Source organism: Myodes glareolus, chromosome 27 (genome assembly GCF_982192425.1).
Source record: "Myodes glareolus chromosome 27, mMyoGla1.1, whole genome shotgun sequence".
NCBI lineage: Eukaryota > Metazoa > Chordata > Mammalia > Rodentia > Cricetidae > Myodes > Myodes glareolus.
In genome coordinates, this window is record NC_142052.1 from 34054746 (window position 1) to 34070446 (window position 15701).

The following is a 15701-nucleotide window of genomic DNA, read 5'->3' on the forward strand; positions in this document are numbered from 1 at the left end:
GGTGTCCTGAAGGCACTTTCTGGTCCTTTTAACCCCGTCTAACAGACAGAAAGCAGAGACCCAACAGCCCAGCAGTTAACATTCCTTAGGGAAATCTACCATCTGTGAACCAGTCTGGGCTAGTTCACCAATACAGGAACAACAAAGCAGCCTCTGAGCAGAACGTGGCAGGTGAGGAAAACAAGACTTAGAGCTAGAAATCCAGCCAGAAGTCAAATGCTGGGCGAAAGGTTTCTTCCCAAACAAGAACAAGATCCTCCAGTGGAAGCCTGGAGTTGTCTGATTAAGCCTGTGCTATCTGGAGAGAAGACTTAATGAGGAACCCAAGAGCAACTCATAATTAGCACTTGGGTAGTTGTTTACAAAGTACTTCAAGGAGCTTGAAAGCAGTTCTTTTAAGCCTCAAGTGTTTGGGCGGGCTACTAGTGCGTGCTGTAAAGAGCAGGCGAAGAACATCGGTGTGCGTTGTAAAAAGCAAATGGATACACTGGTCCAAGCCAATTATGACGAACTTGAAAAACACCGCCGTCCAAACCAGCAGCCTTTATTGATGTGTTTGCCCATGCTACTAATTTAGAATGCAAAGTCCAATGGAAAAACAGAAACCTATTACTTTTCATGACATTTCACCAGTTAGTAATTAAGGACTTCAGCATTCTTCATTCTTACACATGAAGTGTGTGTGTCTGCCTGCGTGTGTGTGTGTGTGTGTGTGTGTGTGTGTGTGTGTGTGTGCTGCATTTGAAGGCAATAAGAAAGCTTTAGAATAGATTACAAAGAGTGGCAGACTTCCCTAGCCAATTATCTTCTCTGTTCAAAAGCATTCCAGCATGATAGAGTCAGATATGAGCAGGTGACCCACCCCCACCAGGTGGCCAGTATTCCAACACGGAGGTGAGGGGTGGGGATGGGGTCAGCCATGAGCAGGTGTCCCTGCTGTCTACTGCCACGCACTCTAGCTGAGGAATCCCCATTCTTAACGCGGGAACAAATCAGGACCAGTTTGAAATCTACAGGCACAAAAGATGCCTATATTGAAGACCGGCAAGGAAAAGCTTGATTTCAGTGAGAACGGAAGGAAAATGGAGCTGCAATCTGTGAGGTAAAACTTTCCCTTCTGTTACCTCCGAACTAATTTGTGGAGAGAAGGCTAAAACAAATGTCCCCACGGAAAGAAACACAAACGACTTCTAAAATATCAATAAACGCCGCCTAGACCGCTGGAGCTTAGTGATGTCTAAGATCTCTCAAACATTCTAAATGAGAATCAACCATGAGGTAGAAATTAGACACCACAGACTGGAAACGCGTAGAACTCTACCAAAACTGAGTGATGAAATATATACTAAACAGAGGATTTCCAAACCTACACGACGCCGTCACTCCCAACCCAAGAATGATTATGCTAATAAATGCTGAAATTTGTAAAATCACTGTTGAGCGCTTCTTCCTATGCAAGGCCTTTGAGGATGCTCTTGAGTTACCTTAACTGCTAAGAGCGATTTTGAATGAGGCTCAGTATATGTCTACCACCTATATATGTGAAGCCTGCATCAAGAAAAAGAGTTTTTCCTGTATTGAACAGCAAATGAATAACAGTTTCAGAAATCAAATATCTTTAGCTGAATACTATAAATACCAATGATCATTTGACGTTTGACTTTCCTATTTTAAGACAGGTTCTCCCTATGCATCCCTGTAGATCAGTCTATCCCTGACCTCACAGGGTTTCTCTTAGAAGGAAAAGTGTGCATCACCACACCTGGCCCAGTTTTTAGCTATTCATATGATTTTTTATGTCTGTGGCATTTTATGAATGCAAAATCGGGTAGCCATAACCTCAAGGTCACACAAGACTAGTGAATAGGGAAACCAGAGTGGAATTAAATCAGCTTGGTAGTTAACTCTGTATTTTTTTTTTCCTTTCAGCTTCTTTTGTTTATTTAAACAAGGTGTATGAAGCCCAGCCTGGTCTTACACAGCTTTCTAAGTGTTGGGATCCCAAATGTGTGCCCCCCCAAGAACCTTTTCAGTTCATGCCCATTCCAGTTAAGACGGGCATTTTAACCACTATATTCCCACCTACGGTCCTCTACCAGCTTCTCCATGCTGTCTGGTACCAAACAGCACGATAATGTTCTCGCATAGAAAGTGTTCTTTTAGGATGAGACTGCACAGTCCACAAACAAGAGCCACCCAGAGAAGTTCCTCCTCACTATCCACAATTCTGGTCATCATTACGGCTTTGGGGAATTAGGGTTCCTAACCTCATCAGCACTCACATTAACTACACATATATTTTCTCCTTATACACAGCGATTTGCCTTACAGAAACATGGAAACATATTTGGGGCACCCGTCTGATGCTTGAGTTCCTTGTGTGGTATTCGGTTTGGATGTTTGAAACCTCTCATGGTGGCTCATTCCATTTGGGGGCAGCTCTAAATGTGAGAAATGTCTTCCTCACATTGCGATTCAAACTGACCCTGGTCACTTTTTTCTTTCCTTAGCTATAGCTTTTAAATACCGTGTGGTTCTTCTCATTCTGAGCACTTAACAAAAATGATGGATTGCCTTTCTCCGGGGGAAAAAAATGTAGGCAAAGCACAGATGTTTTATAAATGACTCCTAGGGAACTGTAGTACCAGAAGCCTGTGGATTGTCTGTGAACCTTACATATAGAAATATTTCTAATAGTGGCCCTTTATGAGCCAGAAGGAAGGTATCTTTCTTTTCTGCATCTTGTCCAACTGTGCAGACTTCTGAGTTCTCCCGCTGGGCTGAGGATCTGGCCGTTCATTTTAGCCCCTGGAGACTTCTGATACCCAGGTTGATGATCTTATCCTTTAAGTTGGCTTAGGCCAGTCAGTTTGTTTACTATGGCCTCCAGCAAAGATGGGAGGACCAGGAAACAGATGGAAACAACAGTGGGCAAGTGATCATCAGAATACGGGGACTCTACGCAGCCGCCACTTTTCTTCCCACATTTCTGATGGTCTCCTGAAATGAAGCACAGGAAGACACAAGGAACCGTGTAAGGATCAGAATTTATCACGTGCCGTTAATTTTACCCAGCAAAAGAGAACTGCTTTTGCTTTCTTCTGCAAGGGGTTAGTTCAGGTATTAACTCAGGGAATGTGAAAACACGTGACAGTCGCGTGCTAGAGGAACTAAGTAGTCATTGCGAAATTTCCTTTGAGAGTTTAGTGTATGACCTTAGGCAGCCCATATGCCGGTTCAAACTTACAGACCCCCCACCGTTCTAGCCCTCTTAAACAAACAACTCTTACCCAATAGCTGCCTCTTTGCTTGAAGAATTCTTAAAACTGCTAACTGAAGCATTGGGCTTAGCATCAGCATTTCGTTGCTCAATTAAATGGCTCTCTGGTCAACTTTGCTGTGCCTTGTGAGTCTCTTACTGCTGGCGGGACAGTTCTGTAACAACTTCCCACTCACCTTGTCCCTCTGTTTGGGGGACTTTACGAATTAGGTTAGATCCCTTCTAGTGTTTTCCATTTTATTATAAGGGTTTTAATTTAAGAGCCAACATTGTCCATTAGGAAGAAAGGAAAAAGATTTGTCAAAGGATTCTGGTATTAGCTAGCCAAGTGACTAGGAGTAACCCAGCTACCCTCCAGTGAAGTTGATCATAGAAAACAATCACCCAGTTCAGCACCTCCTAAAATGGTTTACACTAGAAACACTAAGGGGATTTTCAAAACCGCTGTCACACAGATCTTTGACTCCAATATTCTGATTTTTGAATGAAGAATGAATGGGACGGGGGATGTTGCCCTCTAGAAGGACAGCAGCTTCTTTAGATGCCAACAGCTGTTCCAACCCACAGTCCGCAAGTTCATCGGCACCCAAAAACCACCTGTTGAGTTTTTGAATTCACCAGGGCCTCTGCCCCCTACAGACTCAGGCTTAAAAGTCCTGGGAGACCCAGGCTTTAAAGGTTCTAGCACTCTCCAGCCAGTTATGATGAGCAGTCAGGGCTGATGCCCACATTCTGACGCTACCTTTCTGGTTCTATCTGGCTGATCAGCTGACCCTCTCAGCCAACATTGGCCACCTAGTAAATAACAAACCCTGGGAGCTTGCTACAAGGTAGAGATCAGCCTCCATTAGATCAACCTGACGCCAACTTCCTATTTTCCACCTATGGTCACAACCCTCTGATCTTGCCAATTACCAGTGTTTTCTGTTGTGTATCCTTTCCTGCCGTGTTGTAGCCTCATTTTCTTTCATTTCCTATCTACTACATCCATCCACTCTTCCTAACAGCATGCCTTTGCTGACTGCTCCAATTTTTTTCTGCGTCCTGGGTTATCTGAGTCAAAGCTCCTCTGTGCTATTAAGAAAAATTTAGAAGTGCTTTCAAGCTGGAAGAAGGCTACGATTGGCCCTGGACAACTAAATGACAGATGAGGGTAATGAGAAAATTGAACTGCACAGCGAGAGGACCTGTAAGACTGTGATCCTTTCTTCTGCAAAAGATCAGCTACAACCGGGACCACAGGAAAATGGCGATTATAATCAGATTGTCTCAGATACGGGTTATGAAGTACTAAAGAAGTTGTTCAAAGAAAACGAACTGTAATATTTTGTAGTAATTGCAAAAACAAAATTCTAACGAGCTTCAGAAGATAAAAATACATAGAGTCATTGAAGGTTTAGATAACTTTGACTATTGACTGAGATAAATTTCTCCTATCGTACAATGCACAGTCTCCTATTGTACAATCTATGGGGAGAACGTTCCAACCTCGTATTGTTCTACATATAGTAATATTCAGTTATTCTGAGTACATCGCAAACATTGGGCAGCATTGTGGGGGCAGGTAGCGCCTTCTTCCCTCTGCTTCCACGAGAGGCTCTCTGAACTGGGAAAGTGGCAAGACCTTTGCCCTAATGTGACAGAGACTCAGATTTATCATGAGGCTAATAAAGTTTTTGGCTTTAACCTCCTTTCTTGCAAGGATTCTTTACAAAACCTGGGGAGGATCCCCACTAGCAGAGTCCACATGAGTTTTTATCAAAATGTATTCTTAGCAAAAGTAATTATGGTGGTTTGTTGTGACTTCATTTTTTATTCTAAATATTTAGCCTGGATATGTTATGTATTGATAATTCTGTATTTTGGAGAATAGATCCACCCATTGCCCCTTTTAAGGCATGGGGTCCTTCTTCTCCTGTGAACTGAGGAAATGTGTTTCTGGGACAGAGAAGCCGAAGCCAAGCTTTCGAGATGGGTTTCTCTGTGTAACTCACTCTGGTTGTCCTGGAACTCACTTTGCACGCCAGGCTGACCTTGAACTCACAGAGATCCACCTGCCTCTGCCTCCTGAGTGCTGGGATTAAAGGTGTAAGACGTGAACCACCACCGCCCAATGAAACTGTTTTCAGAAGATGAATTCAGTCAGCATCTTCCAGACACCTCAGGACTGGCACACACATAAACTCATGGAGCGTGTGGCGTCGTCACACAGGCTCAAGCTGCCGGGGTCCCCGGGCTGAGAGGGGGACATGGACATAAGCTCCCATCCCTATACCTGCCATTGATTACAGAGGAAAACAGTCTTCTCCAACAGAGTCTCCCTGGGTTGCAAAACACCCTTCAAGGGTAGCCCTGTGCCCAGCAGCAGAAAGCCGACACAAAATGAACACAATGGTATTTTTGTATAATTTTTGTCTCGTTGATTTGTTCAGGTGCTTTTTTTTTTTCTTTTTGTCCCATTGGGCTTTGGCTTGTATTTTGTGATTTTCAGTTTTGTGTTTTTATGGGTTTTCATTTTGTGTGTGTTTCCTGTTTTTTTCTTTTCTTTTTATTCTGGTTGGTTTGTTGTCTAAAGAAAGAAAGGCCATGGGGGGAGGTGAGGAGGATCTGGGAGGAGATGGGGAAGGGGGTAACTATCATCGAAATACATCAATAAATTATTTCAACAAAAATATTACAAAGAAAGCTAACAAGAAAAATGAGCTTAGTCATAATCGCACATATTTATGGCATACAATGTAACCTATGGAAAATGCAGTTTGGAACAATCCGCTCAGCGTACCTTGTGGAGACGAGAGTATTGTGCAAATGTTCCTTGCCCAGCCGTGTTTGCTCCTCCTCGTCCACCTCAGAGAGGTGGACAATCTCAACTTCCACGTAGGAATGTTAACCTTTACCCCGTGGATGACCCCTAATCCCCTCGCCTGTCTCCTCCATATTTAAGGCGTCATTTTAGTCTTTCCCCTCCCCCTTCTCCCGTCCCCGGGAGCTCTCCAGCTGTCCTTGGGCTCACTCGGCCCTTTCCGCTCTAATAAGTAGCTTCTCTCTTGTAAATTCCCACGTCTTTCACCAAAAGAGAAAACACAGCAAACATTGAGTGTGTCTTTTCCCCGGAGTTGCTCCAGCACACAAGCCTCCCCAGTGAAGGAAGGGATTTGTGGCAACCGAGCCTGAGCCAGCCTTGAGAAGTCTGCTTTCCCAAGCAGCCGAAATGCCACCATACAAAGAAAAACGGCAGCGTCAGCTTTTCCTTCCACGAAGCGCAGTCTTATGGCCCTGGAATTCCGGCTCTAGCTGCACCAGGAGCAGGAGGGCTGCTACAGGACCCGGGTGGGAAGTACTTCCAGAGGTTGAAGACAGAGTCCAGTGTGAAGACATCTTATGCCCCGTCAGCACAGGCAAGGGGAAATCTGCATCCTACAAAGATTGTAATAATTCAAGTGGGAGTTTGAAGTCTACTTAGGTTTTTAATGTTTATCTTCCAAGAGGATATAATTAGTGTGTTATCTCAGTCCTGGAGTTATGTTGGTTTTCATAGTTTTTCTTGGATTAATGCTAAATGGTGACTCTGGGGAAATATTTAAAACATTCGAAAATGCTGCGACCTTTTAACATTTCCCCCCAGGAAATACAGAAATAAAAATCTTCTAACGGTTTCAGTCATTTAAGTAAACATTTGAACAAAGAACTCTTAAACGGGAGTTTGCTGGGCAAGCAAGATCAGTCGTGTGACTGCGTGGAAACGCACAGTCTGCCAAGAAAGACGACACCCGGAGTCTCAACTTTGCCTTATATTTTAGTCTAAGAATTTGGAGTAGCTTGATACTGCGTATTTTGCTCAGCTTACAAAAACCCACAATGTTTCTGTAAACCTAGGAGAGTCAAATTCTGCTCACTGTTATTAATATAAAGAAATATCAATACTACGCTAAAGTTCCTTATTTCCTCTTATTCAGTAATAGACTGATTTCCTATGTGAAAAAATTTAATTACTATAATAAATTATTTTGAGCAAATTCATACACCTAGATCTTTCTACATGTCATTTACTATCTTCCCAGTATTGATCTTATTATTGTGCTAAGGTTTAAAAGTTAGCATATCCATAATAATCAAGGCCTGTGAATTGTGATAGACAGAATACACATTCTTTGATTCCCTTCTAGCTATTATTACAAGCCCGACCACTTCCTTTTAGCCCTGCAAGATGCACGCTCTCTGATATATGCTGAGTCATGGTGATAAGAGATACTTATGCGAACTCATGCATCGGGTTGCCCAACAACGGGAGTTCAGCTGTGTTGAGCGCAACAATGACCTGTGTGGAATGCGGTCAGCCCAGCACCAAGATTGGCTATCTTACACGGCAAGCTGAGTTTTCCAGGCCTACAGTCTTTAACACAAGGAAACAATTGCTTTTACAAAAATACTGGCCAGATTCCTTGCCTTATGAGAGGAGAGCCTGCAGCAAAACAAAGGCCTACAGGAGGAGACAGCCGAGATAGGAGACCTCAGGCAACCAAAAGGAGAACCTTTGCTTGGATCAGTCTTAGTTCTTCACAATAGGAATGGATCCGTGTTCAGAGAGGCATCCGCAACAAAACGCAGACAGACTGAAGAGGCTCAAGCATCCTGGGACACACAGTCGGGCAGTCCTGCCTCCTTCATACCAGGCTGCCACAGCAATCACCTTCAAGTTTCTGAGACAAGCCCAGTAGACCAGCTCTAAATTAGTTAATGCTTGTACCAAGGATTAAAACCAGCTTTAGGCTGGGCAAGGAAGCACATGCCATTGATCTCAGCACTCAGCAGGCAGAGACAGGAGGATCTCTGTGAGTTCAAGGCCAGCCTGGTCTACACATCAAGCTACAGGACGGACAGCTACATCAAGAGACCCTGCCTCAAAAATAAATGATAGATAGATAGGTAGATAGACAGACAGACAGACAGACAGATGATAGATAGATAGATAGATAGATAGATAGATAGATAGATAGATGATCAATAGATAGATAGATAGATGACAGATGAAACAATCTTATAATCTTATCTCTTTTCCAGAAATGTTTCTTGCTGTCCTTTTACTTTTATTACTTCTATGCTAAACGAATGGTGGAAAGAAAAATAAATAATCTAGGATATTTAACTCATCAAAATAATAATATAGTTGACTCTCAATTATGTTTAAAAATTAATATCTGGTCGGGCGGTGGTGGCGCATGCTTTTAATCCCAGCACTCAGGAGGCAGAGACAGGTGGATCTCTGTGAGTTTGAGACCAGTCTGGTCTACAGAGAGAATTCTAGGATAGGCTCCAAAGCTACAGAGAAACCCTATCTTGAAATACATACACACACACACACATTCACTCACTCACGGTGAGGAAGCAGCCTTAGGCAGTCACTCCCAGTCACTTATAATAATGTAAAAAAAATAATGTAAAAAAAGTTCCTTGGGACTGAAGAGGTGGCCCAGCAGAGTTATGAGCATTGACTGCTCTTCCAGTAGACCTGGGTTCAAGTTCCAGGACTCAACTGACAGCTCACAGTAGTCTGTAACTCCAGTTCCAGGGCATTCGACAGCAATTTCTAATCTTCTAATCTCTCAGGGCGTGATGAATAGATGTAGTGTACAGACACACAGGCAGGCAAAACATCCATACACATAAAATAAAGAAAAAAGGAAGGAAGAAGGAGAGAGAGAGAAAGGAAGGAAGGGAAAAGGAAAGAGAGAGAGAGAAAGAAAGAAAGAAAGAAAGAAAGAAAGAAAGACTGCCAACTTGTAGAGGAAGCAACAAAACCTAGAGCCGAGTAACTTCTGCTCCTTAACGCTGTGACACAGATGGATTTTCCTTCCTTCCAGGAAGGCACAAAAACAGTTGAAGCAGTTAAACAAGCAAACAAACAAACCAACAAGGGTGGAAGGAAAAGGCAAGCCGAGGACAAGTCGATCCGTCTCAGAACAGCTGTGTAGACGGCGTTTTCAGGTAGTGTGCCAAAACTGAGCGCTGAGAGCCGAGACAGGGGCAAAGGTGGGATGTGGTTGGCGGCCACACCTCACACTGATCCCGTTTCCTGCAGCTCACTACGAGCTCATAGTTCACTATGAGCTCACAGTTCACTATGAGCTCACAGAAGGTCTGGCAGCTCCACACCCCTGTCCTGCCACTGACAGTCTTCGTGACTAAGTACCACGTGCGTCTCTACACCTAAAGACAGTTAGGATTTGAATTCTAACGAAGTTCAATTCAATTAGTCTATATAGATGTGCTCACCATAACCCCCAATACACAGGGTCCCTAAACATTTTTATTAATGTTTTTCATTTCTAGAATAATAAAACAGAGCAAGCCTCCACAGGAGTGAACCGAGTAGCCAGACAATTTATTCCCAAAGCATCGAGGGAAATCTGAAAGTGGACAGCAGCTTTTGAGAACTAGTCTCTCATTTCTGAGGACCACTTGATGTCCTACACGCTGCAGGGTTGGTGTCAAGCAAGTTAATGGCTGAGGCCAAAGGTCAGTCTGAGCCGGACTTGGTGGAGCCTCTAGCTAGCCGGAAAGGGACACGTGATCAGAGTGGGCTAGGTGTGGTGCCTGCCCGAGAAATAAACGCAACCAATGACAAAACAGTCACAGCAGAAGGCAGCAGAGGAAGAGGCTGTCAACAGGAAAGTTATCATTTCAGACACACAAGAACTCTTCTGGCTGGAGTCACTTTAAAACGCTTTCTCTGTAATTGTTAACAGCTGTCGCGTGAAAACTATCCCGAGCTCTTTCCAACGTGAAAAGCGAGGCAGAAAGAGTCAGTATTTTCCTGTGACTATACAACTTCTAGGTAAGAAAGCATCCATGGCACCAATTCCAGAACCTTCACACTACCTGGGACAGCCCCCGGCGCTCTCCGGCGCTCTGCTGAGTCAGCCATCGCCAGCGAGTCCTTGAGGATTCGGAACCACACTCACGGTTGCCGCTCTCTCTCTCGACAGTGGCTAACTCCTCGGCTCTGGGCATTTGGTAACAGGCATAGTTCTTGATGAAACAACAAGGCAAAAATAACACCAGATGGCTCTTACCACTTCCTTTAAGCTGTGAACCTTGCAAGCATTTTATTCTCCAAAGTCAATGCTTTAAAGTAGATTGCTTTGCCTTTCTTATTCTAGAGTCTTTCGAAACCTCACGGGAGATGTGGAAATTCAAACGAATCTCCCTCAACCTTTCTTTTTCTGTTTAAGAAAAAACTGATTAAAAAAAAGAAAAAGAAGAGTATAAAAAGAAAAACTAGGGGTTTGGAGAGGTATCTCAGGAGTTACGAGCACTGACTGCTCTTCCAGAGGCCTAGGTTCAATTCTCAGCACCCACGTGTTTGTCACAACTGTCAGAAACTCTAGTCCCAGGGGGTACAGTGTTTTCTTCTAGACTCCTTGGGTACCAGAACACAAGTGATGCACAGACCTGCACACAGGCAAAACACACACACACACACACACACACACACACACACATAACAAACAAAGAAAAATTAATAAAAAAAATTTCAAAAAAAGAAATTAGGACATACAGTTAAGTTTCACTTTCTAACCCATGGACCACCTGCTATTGATCGAGGTGACCTGCTAGGTATATAGGACACCGAGGTAGGGAAGCAGAGTCCTGCCCTGTGGGCCTCTTCAGCCCAGTAAGAAAGGAGGACAGTCCTTTCACGCCTCGAGACAAATGTAGTAAAAGGGGTGAGAACAGGATGAAGCTCCGTCTTCCTTGAAGCTGACCAAGAGAATGTTCACGAGTGAAGTTGTTTGACTGAGTCAGGACTGAGGAACTGAATTTTTCCAGGCTATGTGAACGACTACGGCAGATTCAGCATTTGTCAGTTGTTAGACACGGACGGAGGGTACAATGAGATGAAGTGGGATCAGGGTCATGGGCCAGGGAAGGCCCAGAAGCTAAATGATAGAGTTCACATTTCACAAGAAGCGGATTTAGCTGTATCCTCAACAGCAATATACACCATTTGAAAGACATAATTCTATGAAGTAAGTAACGGAATTACTGCCCCATAGCGTGGAGATTGGAGAGGTGAAGAATAGGAAGAGGCCGAATTTCCAGTTAGGTGCTTCCGTTGGCTTAGGTGGTAGCAGAAACCTGGATCGGAGGAAAAGCAACGGGAATGCAGGCGAGGCAGTGCATCAAGGAAATACTTGCGATCAAATCATCAAAGGAGGATATGGAGTGAGTCCGAGGGATGAGTAGGGCTTGCTATAGACAACTTAGGTTTTTACTCTCTGGGTAAGTGGTGCTGAAATCACCTGCGGCAGAACCTAAGGGGAAGGCTGAGTATGACTCTCCGTTAGGCCAATACATGAGAGTTGCTTAATAAATATTTAGATGCAGCTGTGCACCGTGAGGAATAATATCAAAATCAGCAGATACCCACATGTCAATATGGCACCCAACAGAAAGAACAGTTCTCTTTCTGCTTCTCTCCCTCTGGAAGTCAGATTTGCTCGAGAAATCAATTTGAGATGTCAGTGAATAAGGAAGTAAGCGTCCAGCTTCACACGTTTCCCCAAATCTAATCCCTCAAGGTCGGCCTCCCTAGCCCTGCCACAGAAAAGCAGCTGCAGCCCACCCCCTGGGCACCGTCCTGTCCTGGATCCTCCCCTGGTTCTCCACTGCATCCTAGCATCTAATGCCAGCAGGCATTCGCTGTGAACACACTAGCTGAGCTGGCCAGAGGAAAAAGGCAATCCCCAGTCATCACACTGTGAAAATCCAGAGAGGAAACAGAAACAAAGAAGCCAAAGACCCACCCGAAAAGACAGACCCACAAATCAGTTTCTAGACTAACAAATGCCCTAAACCCCAATGCCTGCACACCAGCAAAAGCACACAAGTAATAATAGCCAGGACAATACGTCTCTACTAGAGCCCAGTTATTTCACAAAAGCAGGCCCGGAATATTTCCAAATAGGTGAAGCACAAGAAAAATTTCTTAAAACCGGCTATACGAAGATGACAGGAGTCCTTAAGAGGAAGAGAACATACCACTTAAAGAAATCCAGAAAAATCCAAACAATTGGAGGAAATGAATAAATCCATTAAAGAAAGTCAAGAGAAAAAAAACAAACAGTTCAAGGAAATGAATAAAACTGTTCAAGACCGGAAAACGGAACTAGAAGCAATAAGAAGACACAAACTGAGGGGATTCTGGAAGTGAAAAATCTAGAAAATTTGAACAGGAACGACAGAGGCAAACTTCACCAAGAGAATGTGTGACATGGAAAAGAGATTTCAGACACTGAAGAGAGATAAATCAATCAAAAAAAAAATCTAAATCTAAAAAATTCCTGACACAAAACACACAGGAAATCTGGGGCACTATAGAAAAACAAACCTAAGAAAAATAGGAATAGAGAAAAGAGAAGAATCCCAGCTCAAAGGTCTAAAAACTATTTTCAGCAGAATATCAGATGAAAAATTTCCTAAACTAAAGAAGGAGAAGACTTCCTATCAAGGTACAAGAAGCATATAGAACACCAAATAGATTGGATCAGAAAAGAAATATCTCTCACCACATCATAATCAAAACACTACTCAGACCAAAAAAAAAAAAAAAGAAAGAAAGAAAGAAAGAAAGAAAGAAAGAAAGAAAGAAAGAAAGAAAGGATATTAAAAGCTGCAAGGAAAAAAAAACAAAAAAAAACTTATAAAGGCAGACCTATTAAAATTACTTTTAACTTCTCAATGGAGACTCTAAGAGCCAGAAGGGCCTGGAATGATGTGATTCAAACACTAAGATACCATCCTAGTCTCTCTCTCTCTTTCTCTCTCTCTCTCTTTCTCTCTCTCTCTCTCTCCTCTCTCTCTCTCTCTCTCTCTCTCTCTCTCTCTCTCTCTCCAGCAAAACTGTCAATCACTATAGATAATTGAAAATAAGATATTTCACGATAAAGTCAAATTTAAACAGTATTTACCTAAAAATCCTACCCTACAGAAGGTGCTAGAAGAAAAACTCCCACCCAAGGAGATTAATTACACTCATGAAAACACAGGCAATAAATAATCTCACGTAAGCGAAATAAACAGAAGGGAAACACACACACACACCGCTACCACCACCACCAATAGTAAACAACAGGAATTAACAATCATTGGCCATTAATATCTCCCAATATCAATGGTCTCAAATTCTCCCAATCAAAAGATACAGATTAACAGAGTGGATTCAAAAACAGGGTCGACCTTTCTTCTGCTCCCAAGAAACATACCTCAACATCAAGAGTAGACATAAACATGGAGCATAATGTTGAAAAAAGATATTCCAAAAAAATGGACCTAAGAAGCAAACTGGTACATTTTAATAACTAATAAAATAGACTTAGAACTAAAATTAATCAAAATAAATGGAAAAAGACACTACATACTCATCAAAGAAAAATTCAACATGATCAATTCTTAGCACCTAGGCTCCAAACACATGGGCATCCATTTTTGTAAAGAAAACACTACTAAAGCTTAAATCACATATTGACCCTCACACACTAATGGGGGGAGACTTCAAGACCCCACTCTCACCAATGGACTGGTCATCTGGAACAGAAACTTAAGAGAGAAATACTGGAACTAACAGGCAATATGAATCAATTATACCTAACAGATACCTACAGGACATTCCACCTAAACACAAACAATATACCTTCTTCCCAGCCTCTCATGAAACTTTCTGCAAAATTTACCACATACTTGGTCACAAAGCAGGTCTCAACAGATACAAGAAAACTGAAATAACTCCATGGATCCACTCAGACCGTTATAGATTAAAGATGGATATCAACATCAGAAACAATGGAAAGCTTACAAACTCACAGAAACTGAACAACTGTTTATGGAATGACTTCTGGGTCAAGGCAGAAAGAAAGAAAGAAAGAAAGAAAGAAAGAAAGAAAGAAAGAAAGAAAGAAAGAAAGAAAGAAAGAAAGAAAGAGAAAGGAGAGAGAAAGAAAGAAAGAAAGAGAAAGAGAGAGAGAGAGAAAAGAAAGAGAGAGAGAGAAAGAGAGAAAGAAAGAAAGAAAGAAAGAGAAAGAGAGAGAAAGAAAGAGAGAGAGAAAGAAAGAAAGAAAGAGAAAGAGAGAGAGAGAAAGAAAGAAAGAGAGAGAGAGAAAGAGAGAAAGAGAGGAAGAAAGAAAGAAAGAAAGAAAGAAAGAAAGAAAGAAAGAAAGAAAGAAATACAGATTTCCTAGAATTCAATGAAAATGAAAACACAACATACCCAAACCTATGGGACATAGTGAAAGCAGTGCTATGAGGAAATTTCATAGCACTAAGCGTCTACAGAAAAATCATAAGAGATCTTGTACTGCCAACTTCCCAGCACAGCTGAAAGCTCTAAAACAAAAAGAAGGAATCACACTCGAGAGGAGTAGATGGCAAGAAATATTAAATTTCAGTAGACGGATGAAATCCATAAAATGGAAACAAAGAGAACATTCCAAATAATCAATAAAACAAAGCGTTGGTTCCTTGAGAAAATCAAAAAGACAGACAAACCCTTATCCAAATTAACTAAGGCAGAGAGAGTATATTCAAATGAACAAAATCAGAAACAAAAAGGAGGGGGACATCAAAAACTGAGAGAATCATAAGGCAATACTTTAAAAATCTGTATTCCACAAAATTGGAAAACCTAAAAGAAATGGATAATTTTCTCATAGGTACCACCTACCAAAGGTAAATCAAGATCAGATAAACAATTTAAATAAACCTGCAACCCCTAGTGAAATAGAAACAGTAAATTAAAGTCACCCAACTAAAAAAGCCCATGCCAGATGGTTTTAACACAGAATTCTTCCAGACTTTCAAAGTACAAGTAATGCCAATACTCCTCAAGTTATTCCACAAAATAGAAACAGAAGGAGCATTGCCTAATTCCTTTTATGAACCACAGTTACACTAATAGTTGAACTACATAAAGACTCAACAAAAAAGAGAATTACAGACCAATTTCCCTTGTGAACTTTGATGCAAAATTACACAATAAAATACTTGCAAATAAAAATCCAAGAACACATCAAAAAGATCACCCACCATGATCGAGTAGGTTTCATCCCAGAGATTCAGGAATGGTTCAATATATGAAAATCAGTAAATTAAATCTACTATATAATCAAACTGAAAGAAAGCAAAAAAAAACAAAACAAAAACACATGATCATCTCATTAGATGAAGAAAATGCCTTTGACAAAATCCAGCACTTCGTGGTAAAAATCCCAGAGAGATTATGGAAACAAGGAATATATCTAAACATAAAAGGGCAATTTACAGCAAGTCTATAACCAATATAAAATTAAATGGAGAAAGACTCAAAGCAATTCCACTAAACTCAGAAAAAAGACAAGATTGTCCACTGTGTTCACATCTCCTCAAT

At 41.9% G+C, this 15701-nt stretch overlaps 1 long non-coding RNA gene across 2 annotated transcripts; it reads right to left on the minus strand.

Moving 5' to 3' along the window:
• Positions 1 to 2278: 2278 nt before the first annotated feature.
• Positions 2279 to 10421, minus strand: LOC125414186 (uncharacterized). 2 transcript variants are annotated; one of them, XR_007236173.3, is made up of 3 exons: positions 10160 to 10421; positions 6063 to 6697; positions 2279 to 3000 (listed from the first exon to the last, which is right to left on the minus strand). It is a non-coding gene; the product is annotated as an uncharacterized LOC125414186 (long non-coding RNA). The 2 variants fall into 2 exon arrangements; XR_007236172.3 differs by lacking the exon at positions 6063 to 6697.
• Between the last annotated feature and the right edge of the window lie 5280 nt (positions 10422 to 15701).